The sequence below is a fragment of the Psammomys obesus genome, unplaced genomic scaffold (assembly GCF_907164565.1).
Source record: "Psammomys obesus unplaced genomic scaffold, mPsaObe1.curated_primary_1811, whole genome shotgun sequence".
Classification (NCBI taxonomy): domain Eukaryota; kingdom Metazoa; phylum Chordata; class Mammalia; order Rodentia; family Muridae; genus Psammomys; species Psammomys obesus.
The window spans coordinates 3,498,571-3,517,611 of NW_026585687.1; the positions used below are offsets into that span (position 1 = coordinate 3,498,571).

A 19,041-nucleotide genomic window follows, 5' to 3' on the forward strand; every position below is an offset into this window, starting at 1 on the left:
TTTTGTGCAGGGTGATAAGTATGGATCTATTTGCATTTTTCTACATGTAGACATCCAGTTGGACCAGCACCATTTATTAAAGATGCTATCTTTTTTCCATTGTATGGTTTTGGCATCTTTGTCAAAAATCAGGTGTCCGTAAGTGTGTGGGTTTATTTCTGGGTCTTCTGTTCGATTCCATTGATCCACCATTCTGTTTCTATGCCAGTACCATGCAGTTTTTATAACTGTTGCTCTATAGTACAGCTTGAGATCAGGGATGGAGATACCTCCAGAAGATCTTTTATTGTAGAGGATTGTTTTAGCAATTCTCGGTTTCTTGTTATTCCATACAAAGTTGAGAATTTTTCTTCCAGGTCTGTAAAGAATTGTGTTGGCAATTTGATGGGAATTGCATTAAATCTGTAGATTGCTTTTGGTAAGATGGCCATTTTTACTATGTTAATCCTGCCAAGCCATGAGCATGGGAGATCTTTCCATCTTCTCATATCTTCCTCTAATTCTTTCTTCAGAGACTTGAAATTTTTTTTCATACAAGTCTTTGACTTGCTTGGTTAGGGTTACGCCAAGGTACTTTATGTCATTTGTGGCTATTGTGAATGGTGTTGTTTCTCTAATTTCTTTCTCAGCCCTTTTGTCTTTTGTATACAGGAGTGCTACTGATTTTTTTGAGTTAATTTTATATCCGGCCACTTTGCTGAAGGTGTTTATCAGCTGTAGGAGTTCCCTGGTAGAGTTTTTGGGGTCACTCATATATACTATCATATCATCTGCAAATAGTGATAATTTGACTTCTTCTTTTCCCATCTGTATCCCCTTGATCTCCTTCGACTGTCTTATTGCTCTAGCAAGGGCTTCCAGCACTATGTTGAAGAGATATGGAGACAGTGGGCAGCCTTGTCTTGTCCCTGATTTCAGTGGGATTGCTTTAAGTTTCTCTCCGTCCAGTTTGATGTTGGCTATAGGCTTGCTGTATATTGCCTTTACTATGTTTAGATATGTGTATCTTGTATCCCTGATCTCTCCAGTACTTTAAACATGAATGGATGTTGGATTTTGTCAAATGCTTTTTCAGCATCTAGGGAGATTATCATGTGGATTTTTTCTTTCAGTTTGTTAATATGGTGGATCACATTGATGGATTTCCGTATATTGAACCACCCCTGCATACCTGGGATGAAGCCTACTTGGTCATAGTGGATAATATCTTTGATGTGTTCTTGGATCCGGTTTGCAAGTATTTTGTTAAGTATTTTTGCATCAATGTTCATAAGGGAGATTGGCCTGAAATTCTCTTTCTTTGTTGAGTCTTTGTGAGGTTTAGGTACCAAGGTGATTGTGGCTTCATAGAATGAATTTGGTAATGTTCCTTCTGTTTCTATTTTGTGGAATAGTTTGAAGAGAATTGGAGTTAGCTCTTCTTTGAAGGTCTGGTAGAATTCTGCGCTGAAGCCATCTGGTCCTGGGCTTTTTTTGGATGGGAGACTTTTGATGACTGCTTCTATTTCTTTGGGGGATATAGGACTATTTAGTTGATTTACCTGGTCCTGATTCAGCTTTGGTGAGTCAAATCGATCAAGAAAATTGTCCATTTCATTTAGATTTTCAAATTTTGTGGCATATAGACTTTTGACGTAAGTCCTAATGATTGTTTGGATTTCCTCAGTGTCTGTAATTATGTCCCCCCTTTCATTTCTGATTTTGTTGATTTGGGCGGTGTCTCTCTGCCTTTTAGTTAGCTTGGCTAAGGGTTTGTCTATCTTGTTGATTTTCTCAAAGAACCAGCTCTTGGTTTCATTGATTCTTTGAATTGTTTTATTTGTTTCTAATTGATTGATTTCAGCCCTGAGTTTGATTATTTCCAGCCGTCTACTCCTTTTTGGTGTGTCTGCTTCTTCTTTTTCTAGGGTTTTTAAGTGGGCCATTAAGTTGCTTGAATGAGCTGTCTCGAATTTCTTCTTGAAGGCACTTAGTGCTATGAACTTTCCTCTTAGCACTGCTTTCATTGTGTCCCACAAGTTAGGGTATGTTGTGTCTTCATTTTCATTGAGTTCTAGAAAGGCTTTAATTTCTTTCTTTATTTCTTCCCTGACCCAGCTGTCATTTAGTAACAAGTTGTTCAGTTTCCATGAGTGTGTAGGCTTTTTGCTATTTCTGTTGTTGTTGAAGTCCAGCTTTATTCCATGGTGATCAGACAGGATACAAGGGATTATTTCAGTCTTCTTGTATCTGTTGAGGCTTGCTTTGTGACCAACTATATGGTCTATTTTGGAGAAGGTTCCATGAGGTGCTGAGAAGAAGGTAAATTCTTTTGTGTTTGGGTGTAAAGTTCTGTAGATGTCTGTGAGGTCCATTTGATTCATGACCTCTGTCAGAGATATTGTTTCTTTGTTTAATTTCTGTTTTGTTGACCTGTCCTTTGTTGAGAGTGGGGTGTTGAAGTCTCCCACTATTAATGTGTGGTGATCTATATGTGGTTTAAATTTTATCAATGTTTCTTTTACAAATGTGGGTGCTCTTGTATTTGGGGCATAGATGTTCAGGATTGTGATGTCTTCCTGGTGGAATTTTCCCTTGATGAGTATGAAGTGTCCTTCCTCATCTCTTTTTATTAATTTTGGTTGAAAGTCTATTTTATCAGATATTAGAATGGCTACTCCTGCTTGTTTCTTGGGTCCATTTGCTTGGAAAGTCATCTTCCAACCTTTTACCCTCAGGTAATGTCTATCTTTGTGTCTTAGGTGTGTTTCTTGTATGCAACAGATTGCTGGGTTTTGTTTACGTATCCATTCTGTTAATCTGTGTCTTTTTACTGGAGAGTTGAGTCCATTGATGTTGAGAGAGATTAATGACCAGTGGCTGTTAGATCCTTTGATTTTGATGTTGGCTGTGTTCATAAGTTTGTGTGCTTGGTTGCTTTTTGTTTTGCTGTAGTAAGGTTAATTATTTCCTGTGTTTTCTTGACAGAAGCTAATTTTCTTGGGTTGTATTTTCCCTTCCAGTATCTTCTGTAATGCTGGATTTGTGTGTAGGTATTGTTGAAATTTGTTTTTGTCATTGAATATCTTGTTTTCTCCGTCTATGAGGACTGAGAGTTTTGCAGGGTATAGTAGCCTGGGTTGACATCTGTGTTCTCTTAGGGTCTGCATGATATCTGTCCAGGCCCTTCTGGCTTTCATAGTTTCTGTTGAAAAGTCAGGTGTGATTCTAATGGGTTTGCCATTATATGTTACTTGGCCTTTTTCCCTTGCAGCTTTTAGTATTTTTTCTTTGTTCTGTATACTTCCTGTTTTGATTATTATGTGTCGGGAGGATTTTCTTTTCTGGTCAAATTTGTTGGGTGTTCTGTAGGCCTCATGTATCCTTATTGGCTTCTCCTTTAACTTGGGGAAATTTTCTTCAATGATTTTGTTGAAAATATTTTCTGGGCCTTGGAGAAGGGAGTCTTCTTTTTCCTCTATTCCTATTATTCTTAGGTTTTGTCTTTTCATATTGTCTTGGATTTCTTGGACGGTCTGTGTCAGGAATTTTTTGGATTTAACATTTTCTTTGACAGATACATCGATTTCTTCCATTGTATCTTCTACACCTGAGATTCTTTCTTCCATTTCTTGTATTCTGTTGGTTATGCTTACCTCTGTAGTTCCTGTTTTCTTCCCTAAATTCTTCCTCTCCATTATTTCCTCCATTTGTGTTTTCTTTAATTTTTCTAGTTCTATCTTCAGGTCTTGAGTTGTTTTGTTTACTTCCTTCACCTGTCTGCTTGTATTTTCCTCTTTTTCTTTTAGTTCCTTCAACTCTGTCTCTTTTATTTCTTTCAGTGATTTAATTATTTCTTCTCTGAAGGCCACAAGCTGTTTGGCTGCATCTTCCCGTATTTCTTCACGGATGACCCTAATTTGCTTGTCTTTATCTTCCTCCATTTCTTTACGGATAGCCATGATCTGTTTGGTTTTATCTTCCTCTAATTCTTTACGTATTTTATCTGTTTCCTCTATTATTCTCTTCATCAACATAGATGTAAGGTCATCTTCTTGATTTTCTATTATGCTGCATTGTTCAGGGATGTTAGCCCCTGGATGGCTGGGTTCTGGAGATGCCATATTGCTCTGTCTTTTGTTGGTTGAGCCTTTACGCTGACCTCTACCCATTGGGCTGATTTAGGTTTTGGCTGTTAGTTTCTGTGCTTCCTGGAGTCCTGAGGTAGGGAGTATCCCCTTGGCCGGAAGATGATTTTTCCTGAAGGAGTCCTTCTCTGCTTTTTGGTTATGGTCACTGTATGGCCAGTGTTTCTCCGGAGATGCCACTGCTCACCTCAGGTTTATAGCCCTGAGTAGTAGCTGTGGTCTATGTTAGGCAGGGGGGATCTCCTCTTACCCATAAAATTTCTCAAGACAGCTGCCCCACTGCTGGGTTTCTTGTTATAAATTTAGTGTGCTGCTGCTCACTAAATTTCCATGTACAGTCCTCTTGAAGAAACTGCTGATTCTCTAGCTATGGGGTTTTCTCCCAACAGGGAAACTCAGTCTGTTATCCTGGGGTGCACAGTTCTGTCTGAGAAAGTGGGAGGTGCACTCAGCAAGTCTCTGGGCCAAAGGCTGATTGCTCTGCTCTGGACCTGGAGAATGTGCACCTAGGTTGAGTTGGCGCCTGGGGGCACTGTTCTGGTCTGGAGGCTGGGTGCCTCACTCTGGACCAGAAGCTGTGTGTCTCTGTCTGGGATGGCGGCTGTAGGCACCACTCTGGTCCAGACGCTGTGGGTGCAGCCCCCCTGAAGGATCAGGGATTCCTACAGTTTTGGCAGTCCAGCCAGGGACAACTGGCCGATCCCTGGCACAGTATCTGAGGGCTGCTGTAATGGCTCTTCGGCTCCTGCAGGTCCGAGGATGCAGCTGTGTGTCCCAGTGCCCCAGGGGAACGCAACAATGGCGGCAGAGCACAGTGCTTCTGCCTGTACTAGAGTCTGCGTGAGTCCAGGAAGTGTTTTGGTGCTGGGTGTCCTAAGCGTTAGAGCTGCTGACCCCCTCCGCTGGGGGTTTCCTCCTGCCAGAGACACGCAGTCTGGTGCCCTGGTGCCCTGGTGCCCACAGTTCTATCTGAGGCGGCGAATCAGGCACGCAGGCAGGGCTCTGTGCAGGCGCCTTTGTCCCGGCTCTGGGTCCGGGCTGGCTCCTGGGGCACCCGCGGAACCCGAGTCTTTTCCAGGGGATGTCTGGGTAACCTGGGGTCGGTCCCAATTGTTTCCTGCTCCGTGGGGTTATCTCTCGACTGGAAAATCCAGTCTATGGTGTTGTGGGCCCACAGTTCAGTCTGGGACCGTGACCAGATCGCGCTGGCTGGTAGCTCTGGGCTGGCGACCAAGCGCCTGGCGGAACAGGGATCTCTTCCGCGGTTTAGCCGGGTGAGTTAAAGCTGATCGAATCCCCCACCGTGGGGTATCCTCTCACCTGAGAAACACAACCACTTGTGTTTTATGGCCGCGAGTTCTGATTGCTGGTCACTGTGCCAATCCTGCTGTGCTGCTCCTCAGAATGAGAGTCCTCCCGGCGCTGCCATCTTGCCCCGCCCCCAGCATCTGCTTTAATATGCTGTTGAGTAGTCTTTCAGAGGCCCTCTGTGGTAGGTTCCTTTCTTGTTCCCTGTTTTCATCCTCTTCTGATGTGTATCCCATTTGCCTTTCTGAAAGAGGATTGAGCATCTTACCCAGAGTCCTCCTCCTTGCTTAGCTTCTTTATGTGTACAGATTTTAGTATGATTATCCTATATTATATGTCTATTATCTACTTATAAGTGAGCATATACCACGAGTGTCTTTCTGCTCCTGGGATACCTCACTCAGGATGATCTTTTCTAGTTCCCACCATTTGCCTGCAAATTTCATGATATCCTTGTTTTTAATTGCTGAGTAGAATTCCATTGTGTAAATGTACTACAATTTCTGTATCCATTCCTCTGTTGAGGGACATCTGGGTTGTTTCCAGATTCTGGATATTATGAACGAAGCTGCTATGAACATGGTTGAGCAAATGTCCTTGTTGTGTACTTGAGCATCTTTTGGATATATGCCTAGGAGTAATATAGCTGGGTCTTGAGGTATCACTATTACCAGTTTTCTGAGAAATCTCCAGGTTGATTTCCAGAGTGGTTGTACAAGTTTACATTCGCATCAGCAATAGAGGAGGGTTCTCCTTTCTTCACATCCTCTCCAGCATGTGTTGTCACTTGAGTTTTTGGTCTTAGCCATTCTAATGGGTGTAAGGTGAACTCTCAGGGTCGTTTGGATTTGCATCGCTCTGATGGCTAAGGATGTTGAGCATCTCTTTAAGTGTTTCTCTGCCATTCGATATTCCTTTATTGAGAATTCTCTGTTTAGTCTGTACTCCATTTTTTTGATTGGATTATTACTTGATTTGTTGCTGTTTAACTTCTTTAGTTTTTTTTATATATTCTGGATATTAGCCCTCTGTCAGATATAGGGTTGGTGAAGATCCTTTCCCAGTCTGTAGGCTGTCATTTTGTTTTGACAAGTGTCCTTTGCTTTACAGAAGCTTTTAAGTTTCATGAGGTCTCATTTATTGATTGTTGATCTTAGAGCCTGTGCTGTTGGTATTCTGTGCAGGAAGTTGTCTCCTGTGCCAAGAGTTCAAGGCTCTTTCCCACTTTTTCTTCTAACAGGTTTGGTGTGTCTGGTTTTATGTTGAGGTCTTTGATCCACTTGTTTTTTCGTTTTGTGCAGGGTGATAAATATGGATCTGTTTGCATTTTTCTATATGTAGACATCCAGTTAGACCAGCACCATTTGTTGAAGATGTTATCTTTTTTCCATTGTATTGTTTTGGCTTCTTTGTAAAAAAATCAGGTGTCCATAAGTTTGTGGCGTATTTCTCGGTCTTTTATTCTATTCCATTGATCTGCCAGCCAGTTTCTATGCCAGTACCATAAAGTTTTTCTACTTTTGCTCTATAGTACAGCTTGAGATCAGGGATTCAGGGATGGAGATACCTCTAGAAGACCTTTTATTGTATGGGACTTTTTTTTTAAAAGCAATTCTGGGTTTCTTGTTATTCCATATGAAGTTGAGAATTTTTCTTTCAAGGTCTGTAAAGAATTGTGTTGGTAATTTGATGGGAACTGCATTGAATCTGTAGATTGCTTTTGGTAAGATGGCCATTTTTACTATGTTAATCCTGCCAAGCCATGAGCACGGGAGATCTTTCCATCTTCTGATATCTTCTTCTATTTCTTTGTTCAGAGACTAGAAGTTATTTTCATACAAGTCTTTGACTTGCTTGGTTAGGGTTACACCAAGGTACTTTATGTCATTTGTGGCTATTGTGAAGGGTGTTGTTTCCCTAATTTCTTTCTCAGCCCTTTTGTCTTTTGTATACAGGAGGGCTACTGATTTTTTTTGAGTTAATTTTGTATCCAGTCATGTTGCTGAAGGTGTTTATCAGCTGTAGGAGTTCCCTGGTAGAATTTTTGGGGTCACTCATGTATACAATCATATCATCTGCAAATAGTGGTATGTTGACTTCTTCTTTTCTGAACTGAATCCCCTTGATCTTCTTTAATTGTCTTATTGCTCTAGCAAGGACTTCAAGAATTACGTTGAAGAGATATAGAGAGAGTAGGCAGCCTTGCCTTGTCCCTGATTTCAGTATGATTGATTTAAATTTCTCTCCGTTTAGTTGGATTTTGGTATAGGCTTGCTGTATATTGCCTTTACTATGTTTAGGTAAGTGCCTTGTATACCTGATCTCTCTAGGTTTTTAAACATAAACAAATGTTGGATTTTATCAAATGCTTTTTCAGCATCTAAGGAGATTATCATGTGCTTTTTATTTTTCCCTTTCAGTTTGTTTATATGGTGGATCGCTTGAGTTTTTGATCTTAGCTGTTCTGATTGGTGTAAAGTGAAATTTCTGGAACTCAGTGTGGCTGGCTCTTTGATCATCTCTTCCTGAGGGGGTGGGGGAACAGCCTTACCAGGCCACAGAGGAAGACAATGCAGCCAGTCCTGATGGGACCTGATAGACTAGGGTCAGAGGGAAGGGGAGGAGGACCTTCCTTTTCAGTGGACTGGGAAAGGGACATGGGTGTGGTAGAGGGACGGTGGGATTGGGAAGGGAGGAGGGAGGGAGGTACAGGGGGGATACAAATGAATAAACTGTAATTAATAAAAATAAAAATAATTAAATAAAAAAATAAAAGGAACCAGGAGGCCTGAATTCTTCACAAAGAACTAAGTGAACTGAGACTAGTGGAAATGTCTTCCTTCAGGGAAGAGCACAGTAATTGGTTTTCCAATACCAAGTGTCCAGACCGGAAAGCATATACGGATATAGCATGATACAGAAAGCAAGTTGCATTTAGAAATAGATGTGTTTATACATATACATAGATATGTGTAACAATAATTGATGAAAACAGGGTTTATGGCATTTAGACTGTGAGGAGTATATGGAAGAAAGGGAAGGGAAATGATATAACTAGATTGAAATCTGAAAGAAAGAAGAAATAAAAATAGATTTACAGAAAAAATATTATGTAAATGTAACAAAGATTGGTTCGATGACACGAATACTTTGTCAGTGATTAGCTAGGCTATTTACAACATGTACTTACTGTTGTTCATCTTTTATCAAATGAGAAATATCCCACATAGGCTTATGTAACTCAACACTTGCTCCCCAGTTGCTATCCGTGTTTTGAGAGGTTATGGAACTTTTAGGACATGGAGCTTTGCTGGAGGAAGTATTTTGCTGGATAATTGGACAAATCATTGTTTTCCCTTCCTTTTGATTTTCTCTGCTTCCAGTGTCTGGTTGGAGAGGTGACCTCTCAGTTCTCTGTTCTGGCTGACTGCAGTCATGCCTGTTTGTCACTACGGACCCTCCCTTTGGAGCTGTCAGCCAAATCAAGCTCTTCTTTCTATAAGTTGTTTTTGGTCATGGCATTTTATCACAGCAACAGAGGCGTAACCAGTAGATTCATGTACAGGGCAAAGTTTAGGGTCTTATTAGGCCTTTCCTGGTCATGGATTCAGCTCTATGAACGAACATAACATCCTAGAAATCGTGGTGTATGCCATAGCTTGGAAATTTCCCCTCTCTTGTGATTTTTTTTTCTATACCACTTTTTCTTCAGGATTTTTCCTCCTACATTTGGCTTGTCCTATTTGTTTTCTTATGTCACTAAGCCTAATTATTTTACCTTACAGTGATCTTAACCAGGATTCCCCAGGATAACACCTCAGTTCTGGGATTATTTCATGTCAATGGAAAGAAAAGAGACTTCCTACTAGTTTTTAGGTAGATGCCAGAAAATTAAAAAAAAAAGAAAGAAAAAGAAAAAGATTATGTAAGTGCAATCCTTTGAGAGCAAGCGCATGCTGTTCTCTCTGTCACTATTAACGTCATCATGAATTAGAGTTGCTCTCCTCATGACCATCAGGAAACTATGCGATGGAGGAAAGTAAACATTGGCTACAGTGTTCCCTTATTACATGTAGCAAAGGATTTCTTCATTAAACTTGCCTGAGGCTGCTGTAGTAGTTTTTTTAAACTAGATTCTAGAGTTCTGTAAAAGATGATTATGATAGTTTTGCCATTCTTTTATTTTTTTAGTTCTGAGTGATGAGAGAGGGAAGACATTGATCTTTTGACTATATTACTGATTTTTAAATTTTTACTTAAAACCTTTAAAAATTACGTGTGTGTCTTTGCTTGTGTGCTTTTGAATTCAGGCATGCATTTTGAGGTCAAAGGTCAACTTGCTGGCATCAGTTCTCTACTCTCATCATGTGGGGTCTGTGGATCAAACTCAGGTCATCAGTATGCAAGCACCAATCTGTGGATCCATTGTGCTGGCTAGTTTTTATGTCAAGTTGACATAAGCCAGAGTTATTTTGGAAGAGAGAACCTTGATTTAGAAAATGCTCACTCCAGATTTGCCTGTGAGCAAACCACTGATGCAGTTCCTTAGTTGATGACTGATGTGGGAGGGCCCAGTTCACTGTATGCCATATCATCCCTGGGGTGGTGGTCCTGGGTGTTTAAGAAGGTAAGAAGAACAAGCCATGGGGAACAAGTTAGTAAGCAGCACTCCTCCATCACCTCTGTATTAGCTTCCGCCTCCAGGTTGCTGCCCTGCTTGACTTCCTGTCCTGACTTCCTTTGATGATGAACTGTGATATGGAAACATAAGGCAAATAAACCCTTTCTTCCCTAAGTTGCTTTTGGTCATGGAGTATCATCACAGCAGTAGAAATCCTAAATAAGCCATCTCACCAGCTCATGACTATGGTTTTTGATGACATCCATTTCAACTTAAAATTTTACTGTTTGTGTAACTTTACTATTTAAATGAAGATTTTCTTGGTTACTCTTCTATATATTATTTCCACGGAGGGTAAACTATATTATAGAAATAACTTATGATATACACAGAATAAAGAGGGAGAAGAAGATGATGACTAATATCCTCTGAGAATTGTCATCTCAGTTTGAACACTTATTAATCTATCAAATAACCTTCATGATAGCTAAGGGATTCAGAGAAAAGACCATAGTTCTTGGTTTTAATGTGAAAATTCTAAAATGGCAGATGCATTAAAGAATCCAAGAAATAAATCTGACTATATCACCATTCTCTCAAATTTTATTAGTGGAGAGAGGTACCTCCTGTTTTTTAAGAGAATTAAATCTAGACCTCAGACTATTCCTGCCACAGTGCAGGAAACAAGCGCCCTGCCTCTGGGGTTGGGGCAGGTCAGGAGGCATTAAAGCTAGCAAATGATTGAGTTTTGTTACTTAGTGATTGGTTGTAGTGAGACCACATACAACATGCAAAATAAAGGTCTCTACATTCAGACTAGAGTTTGTAGATGGAGCCTTCATATCTGAACTGGAAATGGAGAATTGTGTGTTACTGGGATGCACTGGAGTTTCAGTATGGTTCACTTGTCAGCCTTGGAATGGGCCTATGACATACTACCCCTCTTGAAACCTTGGGAGATATTATTCAGTTGTATATATGTCTCTGTAAAAATGAAATCATGTGTGGACCAACTTAATTCACCCCTGAAGACCAAGAGACTATATTCACTATATTCAACTTGAAGCAGGCAACATAATTATTGTCATATCACTGATCAAAACTGTAGCCTGGGGCTGGAGAGATGGCTCAGAGGTTAAGAGCACTGTTTGCTCTTCCAGAAGTCACAAGTTCAATTCCCAGCACCCACATGGTGGCTCATAACCATCTATAATGAAATCTGGTGCCCTCTTCTGGCATTCAGGTGTACATGCAGGCACAACTTTGTACACATAATAAAATAAATAAATCTTTAAAAACAAACAACAACAAAAACTGTAGCCTGTAGGCTTGGCCTAGCATCAGGCAGAGCCTGTATTTCAGTGAGATGGACTCATACATCAGTTGGCATTGCCATCAGCTGTGGCATGGGTCTTGTTGTGCCTATGAGAGTACATAGGACTGTGAACCTGAAGAGTAGGTGCAATCCTGTTTAGTGATAATTTAGATAGTGGAAAGACTGCCTTTACCTCTGCCACATTAATCTTGGAGAGGACACCATCTAAGAAGACGCTATTATTTGTGTTTAGGACATGGTAGGAAGTTCAGGACTTGGTCTTGGAACTCAGTGTTGGGTTGCTGAATGATAAGTTCTAACAGGTGTCATTTACCAGTGTCTGCAAATGGAGTCACTGGAAAAACTTTGCAGGCAGGCATAGTTGTGACCCCAAACTATCAGATGTCTGTTCCAGCAAACATCCACTGTAGCTTGCTGTAGAGACTGTAGATCATAATTCCACCTGAGCAGTCAACATATCTCTGTCCCAAATGGAAGAGTACCCACATTTATAAAAGAAATATTACTAAGATTAAATCACACATTCACATTTACACAATGACCTTCACACATTAATGCTGGGAGACTTCAATACTCCACTCTCACCAATGGACAGGTCTTCCAAACAAAAACTAAACAGAGAAACACTAGAGCTAACAGACATTATTAACCAAATGGACCTAATATATCTACGGAGCATTTTACCTTAACACAAAAGAATATACCTTTTTCTCAGCACCTCAGAAAACTGTCTCCAAAGCTGACCACATACTTAGACCTAAAGCAAGTCTCATCATACACAAGAAAAGAGAAATAACACCCTGCATCCTATCAAACCACTATGGATTAAAGCTGGATAACAACAACAGAAAGAACAGAAAGCTTATGAACACGCCTTTATTATAAAAGTCATGGAGAGACTAGGGACACAAAGAACATACCTTAAGGCAATTTACCACAAGCCTACATCCAACATCAAATTAAATGGAGAGAAACTCATAGCAATTGCAATAAAATAAAGAAAAAGACAAAATAAAGAATAAGACATTCTTCCCATACTTATTCAACATATACTTGAAATCTTAGCTAGAGCAACAAGAGAACTGAAGGAGGCCAAGGTGATACAAATTGGAAAGGAAGAAGTCAGAGTATCATTATTTGCAGATGATATGATAATATTCATAGGTGACTCCAAGAATTCTATCACGTAACTCTTACAGCTGATAAAAACCTTCAGTGAAGTAGGTGAATACACTCCCCAAAAATCAGTAGCTCCCCTATGTACAAATGACAAGTGATCTGAGAAAGGAATCAGAGAAACAACATGCATTACAATAGCCACAAATAATATAAAATATCTTGTGGTAACTCTAACCAAGCAAGTAAAGATTTGTATGGCAAAAACTTCAAGGACTTGAAGGAAGAAACTGAAGAAATTTTCAGAGGATGAAAAGATCTTTCATGCTCATGGATCAGTAGGATTAACATAGTAAAAATGGCCATCTTACTAAAAGCAATCTACAGATTCAACGCAATTCTCATAAAAATTCCAACACAATTCTTTACAGACCTTTAAAGGACAATTCTTAACCTTATATGGAAAAATGAAAAACCCAGGATAGCTAAAATAATCCTGAACAATGAAAGAACTTATAGAGGTATCACCATCCTTGATTTCAAGCTATACTACACCACAGAGCTATAGTAAAAACAAAACAAAACAGAACAACAACAACAACAGCAAAAAACCTTCATGATATTGGCATAAAACCAGTCATATTGATTAAAGGAATTGATTAAAGACCCAGACATAAATCCACACATCTATAGACATCCGCTTTTTGAGAAACAAGGGAGAAATAGACAATGGAAAAAAAAGACAGCATCTTCAACAAATAGTACTGGTGTAAGTGGATGGCTGTATGTAGAATAATACAAATAGATCCATATTTATCACCCTGCACAAACCCAAGTCCAAATGGATCAAAAACTTCAACATATAACTAAATATACCAGAACATGATAGAAGAGAAAGTAGAGAATAGCCTTTAGCGCATTGGCATAGAGGATAACTTTCTGAATAGAACACCGATAGCACAGGCACTAAGATCAACAATTAACAAATGGGACCTCATGGCTCATTGGGGAGATGCATGAATCTCCTTGAGAAGGGCAAATAGAATGGACTTTGTAGATACTGGCTTTTGGATGGGTGGGGATAGGAACAGGAAGAATCAGGTGGGAGGAAGATGGAGGGAAAGCATACTAGGAGCGACATTTGGAAGTGGGGGCCATCTCAGAGATGAGCTAGAAACTTAGTGGAATGGAAACTCCAGGAATCTAAGAGAGTGACCCCAGCTAAGATGCCTAGCAACAGGAGAATATGGAGCCTGAGCTAGCCATCTCATGTAACCACACAAAACTTCCAATGGAGAGATTAGAACACCAACCAAGCCACAAAGGCTTTGACCTACAATATGTCCTGCCTACAAGATGTGCTTTGGTAAAGGTGGCATAGAAATCATGGGAGTGGCCAGCCAATGACTGGTTCAGCTTGAGACCTATGTCATGAGAGGGCGACCACCCATGACATTGCCTGGAGGGCCAGGAACCAGAGGCCAGATAGCTCAGAGACCTAGTATAGAACCAAACATGACTGGCAAAAATGTCAATGAAATGATACCTAATGATATACTCATAAATTGGTGCCTAGCCCAATTGTCATCAGAGAGGCTTCATCCAGCAACTGATGGGAACAGTGGCAGAAAAACACAGCCAAACATTATGTGGAATTTGGGGAATTCTATGTAAAATAGTAGAAATGCTTTTAGGAGGTAGAGGGGTCAAGGACACCACAAGAAAAACCCACAGAATCAAATAACCTTTCTCAATAGGGGCTCACAGAGACTGAACCACCAATCAGAGAGCCTGTATAAGACTGATGTAGGTGTGACAGTTGTGAATTGTGGTCTTCTTGTGGGACTCTTAACAGTGAGAGCAGAGGCTGTCTCTGACTCTATTGCCTGCTTTTGGGACCCTTTCCTCCTAATGGGTTGCCTTGTCCAGCCTTAATAGGAGAAGGAAGTACGTGGTCTTACTGTAACTTGATAAGCCATGGTTGGTTGATATCCATGGGAGGCCTACCCTTTCTGAAGAGAGATGGAGGAGAAGTTGATGCAGGCAAAGGAGAGGTGGTGTGTGAGGGACTAGAGAAGATGAGAGAGTGGAAACTGCAGTTGGGATATAAAAAAAAATTTAAAAAGAGAAATACCTTAAATATTGTTAAAAGATATATATCTCAAATTTAAAAAATGGGACTTAATGAAACTTCTATATAACAGAGGACACAGTTAATAGGACAAAATAGAAGCCTACAGAGTAGGAAAAGATTTTTCACCAACTCCAAATCCAACAGAGGGCTAATATTCAACATACATAAAGAACTCAACAAATTAGAGACAAACAAACCAAACAATCCAATTTAAAAAAAAATGAGGAACAAATTTAAACAAACAATTCTCAACAGAGGAATCTCAAATGGCTGAAACAAAGGAAGTGTTCAACATCTTTAGCCATCAGGAAAATGCAAATCAAGATGACTCTGAGATTCCATCTTACACCTGTTTGAATCGCTAAGATCAATAACACATGTGACAGCTGAGGCTGGTGAGGATATGGAGAAAAAGCAACACTCTTCCATTGATGGTGGGAGTGCAAACTTGTACTTCCCACCATGGAAATCAATATTGCAGTTCCTCAGAAAACTGTAAATTGACCTGCTTGCATACCCAGCTATACCACTCTTGGGCATATAGCCAAAGGACACTCCATCCAACTGCAAGGATACTTGCTTAACTATATTAATAATGGATTTGTTCATAATAGTCAGAAACTAAAACAACATAGACGTTCCTCAGCTGAAGAATGGATAAAGAAAGTGTGGTACATTACATAATGTAGTACTATTACTCAGCTGTTTTTAAAAAATGCCATCATGAAACTTGGAGGCAAATGGATGCAACTAGAAAAATTATTCTGTGTAGGGTAACCCAGACTCAAGAAGACAGACATGGATGTATTCAACTTTAAGTGAATATTGGATGTGAAATAAATGGTAATCAAGCTGCAGTCCAAGGACCCAGAAAGTTAGTTAAAAGAGGAAGGTTCTAAAAGGAGTGAATGAAGATACCTGGGAAGGAGGAGTAGAACACATTTTGAGGGAGGATTGGGAGCAGATGGAGATTGGAAAGGGCAGAATCAGGTGTTCACACAGAGAAGGGAAGGCGGGCAGGAGAGGGTGCAGGGAGAGACAGCTGGAACTGGGGAGCATTGGAGGTTGAGGTGGAAACAGTGAGGTGGAAACTTCCTAAAATTTGTGAGGGTGATCCTAGTGAGGACTCCTAGTAATGGAGGGTATGCAGTCTGAACTGGCCATTTTTTGTAGCCAGGCAAGGTTTCTAGTGGTGAGACTGGGCTGCATTCTGTTGAGTTGTTGGCTGAGGGGTATCCAGTGGAGATCCCTAAACAACCCAGGCCAATGCTAGGACAGAAAATTGCTACCTGAAAACTGACAGCGGAGGCCCTATTTCCAGAGACATCATCCAAACAGCTCATTGAAAGTAGAGGACAAATTGGTCCTTGTTTGGAGCCTTCCTTCCCACATTCTCGTCTGTTTGGCTTAAGAAGGTACTCTGCAAATTACAGAAGAGAAACCTGGATATGAGCCTAGCCATAAAATCCTCAAGACACTTAGCATCTTGCCTATAAGTTGTGCTGGGGCAGTGGTGGTGTAGAACATGTGGGAATGGCCAAACAATGACTGATCTAGTTTGCAGCCCAGGCAATGAGAGGGAGCCCACCCCTAACAGTACCTGAGGGCCAGGAACCAGAGGCTGCATAGCCCAAAGTCCTAGGATAGAATCAAACCTAATTGGCCCAAATGAAAAATCTATGTACTGATTCCTAATGATATTCTTCTATACTCTAGCCCAGTAGTCATTAGAGAAGCTTCCTCCAGCAGCTGGTGGGAGCAGATGCAGAGACCCACAACCAAACATTAGGTGGAAAGACAGCCCAATTTGGAGGTCTCCATGAGGTCTGTCTCCTTGAAGCTTGGGGAAGGCTGTAAAAGATGAGGAAGAGGAATTGTGGAAGCCAGAGGGCTTGAGGACACCAGGAAAACATAGCCCACAGAATCAACAAACTGGGCTCCTAGGGGCTCACAGAGACTGAAGTGGCAAACATGGACGATGCATGGGTCTGCACTAAATCCTCTGCATATATTATTGCTGTTGGCTTGCTGTTTTGGGGGAGACTCCTGACAGTGAGATTGGTCCTGTTTCTGACTCTTTTGCTTGTTCTTGGAACCCTTTTCCTCCTACTAGGTTCCCTCATCCAGCCTTGATGTGAGGGTTTGTGCCTAGTCTTATTGTATCTTCTTGTGTTTTGTTCTGTTGATGTCTCTGGTAGGCCTGCTCTTTCCTAGTGGAGGATATAGGGTGGGGCAGTTGGATCTGGGAGAGAGGGAAAGAGAGCAATATTGTGTCCAGGAGAGGCATGGGAAACCACAGTGGGGGTATATTGTATGAGAGAAGGATGAAAGAAAAATGAAGTTAAAAATTTTGTAGGAAAATGAATGGACTTAGAATGTATACTATTAAGTGATGCCACACGGATTTAAAAAGAAAAAAAAACTTACATGTCAAATGTGAAATTTATCCAATAACATATGTATATATGTAAATAAATTTGCATGTGGTTAAAATACAACATGTAGAAAAGAGACAAGAAAGGCTAAATATAAGGGAATGAGGAAGGACTGAATGCAGGTAATGGACATAAGCTATGAAAGAGGATGAAAATTTGTTTTTCTAGTTCTAATTCTTTTGTTTTGGTGGTGGACAAATGTGTAAAATGTAAAATTTAATGTGATAATTCACAGCTTCCATTCTGAATGCCTATTCTAACTGTATAGAAGTTTACTGAGTTGTATAGACCTGGTTAATTTTGGCACATGACGTTTTTAATTATTTTCAAGTTTAAAAAAATTATAGTTAATTAAAACCAAACTAGCCAACCGACCAAAAGAACAAAATTGGACTAGGGTTATCTTCTAGTGCCCAAACATTGTGACAGCACACCAACAATACAGATTTGTGGCAAATCTGAGCCTCGCTGCCACCTAGCGTTGAAATAAGGGAAATTACTATAGGTGCAAAGAAAGTAATTCCCCTACTTAGAACTTTCCTGGGAGACAGGAAAATACAAAGCCACTTTATGGCGATGAGAACAAACGCTCAGTCCTCCAATGTACAGATGATGCTGAATACTAGTAAGGATTACAAACTTTAATGATATTTATGGAACAGTACAAAGGAGGTGCTGGAAACCGAGGATATCCAAATCAGTATGGGTTAACATTCCCCTGGAGAATTTAAAAGAGTTAGCTTAGGGAAGTGGTTTACTACTCTAACACTGAAAGTTTACAGGTGCCGAAACAGTAAGAAAACACAAGTCTTTAAGCTGAAAACACGTTAAGTAATAGAAAATACTCGACAAACAGAGCAATAGCAGAACAGAGTAAACAAAGAATACATTAGTTATTTCGGTGGTAAGCTATTTGAAAGTATACAGTTGGAAGGAAATGAAAAATGACCGGGCATGAAAATGCTTATGGGAACTTTGGGACAACACTAAAAGGGCAATATTTGACTGTTGTTCTTCATGGGGGACTTGTTCGTTCCGAAGAAGAAACTTTATTCAAAGATTTCATAGCAAAATTGTCCCCAAGCCTGGAGTGGATGCAAATGTCCAGGTACAGGAAACTGGAGAGCAACAGCCAAAATCAACCAAGGAAAGATTTTTCAGGCAGCAAGAGGAAAGACGCAGACAGCAACACAGCAGAACTTTTAGTTCACCCGACAGCAGATTTTGCCTCCAAGACCTCTTAACCAGGAAACCATGTCATAAAATATCCACAATACTGAAGGAGTAACAAAAAATCCCGAAAGAATAAAAAAAAAAAAAAAGCTGAGAAAGTATGTCTTCCCTTCTTTCATATGATTCCCTGCACTCTGCCGAAGGTTTGGTCATTAGTCTTTGTATCTGCTTTGATACATTGCTAGATAGAGTCTTCTTTAGGTGTATAGATTTCATTATGTTTATCATATCTTTTAGGTCTATATAAGCGAGTATATTCCATGTTTGTCTTTCTCCTTCTGGGATACTTCACTCAGAATGATCTTTTCTAGATCCCACCATTTGCCTGCAAATTTCATGATTTCCTCCTTTTTGATTGCTTAGTAGTATTCCATTGTAAAAAATATGGGGTGCTTCACGAATTTGCGTGTCATCCTTGCGCAGGGGTCATGCTAATCTTCTCTGTATCGTTCCAGTTTTAGTATATGTGCTGCCGAAGTGAGCACAGTTTAAAAGTATTTATTGAATAATCAGCTATTATACTTATGGGCCTATCTTTTAAGGTGATTCGACCCTCATCTCTTGCATCTTTCAATACCCTTTCTTTATTTTACATTTTTAGAACTTTAATATATCATAGAGAGTTTATTTTATGGTTCTGTCTCTCTGACATTTTATAGGTTTTTTTTTTTGTATCTGGATGGATACTGTTTTCTTTAGGTTTGGAGAAGTTGCTTGTATGATTTATTGAA

At 40.1% G+C, this 19,041-nt stretch overlaps 1 non-coding gene across 1 annotated transcript; it reads right to left on the bottom strand.

Moving 5' to 3' along the window:
- Nucleotides 1-18,688: 18,688 nt before the first annotated feature.
- LOC129665995 (U6 spliceosomal RNA) lies at nt 18,689-18,795 on the bottom strand. Its single transcript, XR_008718474.1, has one exon. It is a non-coding gene; the product is annotated as a U6 spliceosomal RNA (small nuclear RNA).
- Between the last annotated feature and the right edge of the window lie 246 nt (nt 18,796-19,041).